General features: G+C 39.9%; 1 protein-coding gene across 1 annotated transcript in view; it reads right to left on the reverse strand.

The window, feature by feature from the left end:
• LOC101861612 (gamma-1-syntrophin) overlaps nt 1–3,043 on the reverse strand; it is a 31,831-nt gene that overhangs the window by 19,819 nt on the left and 8,969 nt on the right. The gene's annotated exons all lie outside the window — the stretch shown is intronic.

The raw sequence follows: 3,043 nt of genomic DNA on the forward strand, positions 1-3,043 counted from the left end.
GGAACCATGACAGGTTCATAGCATTGATCTTCTCTTTAAACTTGAAGGTAGAAAGTACCCCCCCCCTCCCCCCCACTCATACTTTTCTTTATACAAACGGCGGTACACTGCCTGTAAGCTCTGGAAAACAGGTTCCAAGTATAACTTACTGGAGTCCTTCGGCAATAGTGAGACGGCAATTTGGGCAGATCACGAAGAAACTGTTTAAGTACCTTTGATGCTGTAGTCTCCTCCCTAACCCTTTTTCTCTGAACTGGAACCTCACCCTCTGCTACACCCAACCCAGATGTAAGAACAATGTGAACACACTAGTAACAAAGTACAGGACTTAAGAAGAAAACCGTGCACTCTTTGACTCTGGCCCCATTCACTCGCAGATGGTACTTCATGGACCACGATCTTCTGCTTTCTTTTTCCTTTTTCTCCACAGGCTCGACACAGTCAACCAACCCTTTAACAAAAGCAGCCTTTTCTGATTTTACATTTATTTAAAATCAAACGCCTCCATCAGAGCAAAACTTTATCGCCGTGATCCACAATGGCGGGCTACCTAAACGAATTAGACGGTTAGAATTCTTCAGTCACCGAAGCCAGTCGGAATATACGGTTAGAATTTCTCTTTAAAACAAGACTTTTGTTTGTCAAAATTGTTCTAGATTTTAATAGGATGTAGCCATTCGTCATGTGGATCTATTTTAAGGAAAAAAGAATTTTATTTATAATCAAACGCCTCCTTCAGAGCGTAACGTTATCGTCGTGATCCACAATGGCGGACTACCTAAACGAGTTAAACAGTTAGAATTCTTCAGTCACGGAAGTCAGTCGGAATATACGGTTAGAATTTCTCTTTAAAACAAGACTTTTGTTTGTCAAAATTGTTCTAGATTTTAATAGGACGTAGCCATTCGTTATGTCAATCTATTTTAAGGAAAAAAGCAATTCGAGAAAATTTGGAGTTTGACGGTTAAAATTCTCTGCCGACGATATATATATATATATATATATATGAGGCATTGTGGTGAAATCAGGCATTTTCCCACCAGTTTCGCAATTATAATCAAATTTTTGGTTTAATGTTCAACCCTTTTCTGCTCAAATAAAAACACATTTCCACGTGAATTATATTGAAAAACGTTGATAAAAAGCTCAAAATATGTAATTTTTCAGTTCTCAAGGACTCTTTAGCGATCGAAGTTACCAAACTTTGGTGGCCATTTTCTCTATATTTTTTTACCGCTGAAACCAAATAAACTTAGCACTTTCAATCACAAATACCTTCACTTCTGCTCAAGATGGATACTTTTTTCATCAAGAGCAAGATAAATGAACAAGATGATAGCAATAACTCCACAAGCACAAAAATTGACGAGCGCTTGATTCCAAAGCGTCGTGACACATTTATTCCTCCACTTGACACATTTATTCCCCCAGTTGACACATTTGTTCCCCCAGTTGACACATTTGTTCCCCTATTTGATACATTTGTTCCTCCAGTTGACACATTTGTTCCCCTAGTTGACACATTTGTTCCCCTATTTGATACATTTGTTCCTCCAGTTGACACATTTGTTCCCCCAGTTGACACATTTGTTCCCCTATTTGATACATTTGTTCCTCCAGTTGACCCATTTGTTCCCCCAGTTGACCCATTTGTTCCTCCAGTTGACACATTTGTTCCCCCAGTTGACACATTTGTTCCCCCAGTTGACACATTTGTTCCCCTATTTGATACATTTGTTCCCCCAATTGACACATTTGTTCCCCCAGTTGACCCATTTGTTCCACCAGTTGACACATTTGTTCCCCCAGTTGACACATTTGTTCCCCCAGTCTGTCCTCAGAGAAATTCGCGCTCGCAACCCGCAAGTTGCGCGCGCAACTTTTACCATTTTCATGAATTCACTAATTTTAGACAATTTCCCGCAAAATTTGTAAAAATAATAATAAAATTTCATTAAAAACACCAAAATTTTCTTCCACGACTAAAAATAATGACGTCACGGGGGACAATTCGCTCCTTTGCACTACAGGGTGCCCGCCGCTGCCCAGAGACCCGCGGGCCGGGTCAGGTCGGGTCAAGATGATCGCCTGACTCGTCGCCAGAAAACAACATGTTTGTTTTGAAACGAGTTGGGCGCGATCGACTTGTGCCACGATAGCCACTTTGCACCATCAATCTGCGAGCAAACCGACCCAATAGTCTTGTTTGGACTGAATCATCTTCTAGTCTAGCTAAATCTAGATCTAGAGTAAATCAATCGTAAACACTGTCGTCTGATTACTTAGCTTGCTTGGATCCGTAACACCAGGTAGATAGATCTAGTATAAAAATGTGTGAAAGACTTTAAATCTTAGGCTAGGAGGGTAGATCTAGACATGGATCGATTCATCCACAAAAACCCTAAAGGGGACCTTCAAATAATATCATCTTACGCCAAGAAAAAAAAGAAGGGGGGGGGGGAAGGGGGGGAGTCTTTGACTCCTGTAAAAGTAAAGTGTAAGAAAGAGTGGGAGGAAGGGCGGTTTGAACCAATGTAAGATTACACTTTTGTAAGGTGTAAAAAATAATCCATGAAAATATAATTTATGACAACGTAATTTTTTTTTATATAGCATGAAAAGAGAGTAACTACACTATTCACTTAGACTACTTAGAGTAAGTTCGAGCGGTAAGCACTGCATTGTACCGTGGCGATACACTGGACCTCGAGCGGCAAGCACGATATATATATTAAATAATATTCCATCTTGCACTTTATACACTGGTAGATATCTGGGCTACATGACATGTAGATCTAGTCTAATTTTGATTACACCGGTGCGGTTAAGGTGGTTAAATGACACCGTAAGCTTTTCTGGAAAAGTTCCGCTTGTACCGTATTGAATTATTATGTCACATGTGTGTATGCATGTTTTTCATGAATGCTATAATTAATAATTTAAAAGTAAAGCGCATAGAAGAGTGATTGTAACACGGATTTGCGCCATATAAATGTCACATGATTAAAAAGGGTATAAAAGTGTAAGGGGGGGGGGGGGGGGG

The sequence above is a fragment of the Aplysia californica genome, unplaced genomic scaffold, assembly GCF_000002075.1.
Source record: "Aplysia californica isolate F4 #8 unplaced genomic scaffold, AplCal3.0 scaffold00652, whole genome shotgun sequence".
Classification (NCBI taxonomy): domain Eukaryota; kingdom Metazoa; phylum Mollusca; class Gastropoda; order Aplysiida; family Aplysiidae; genus Aplysia; species Aplysia californica.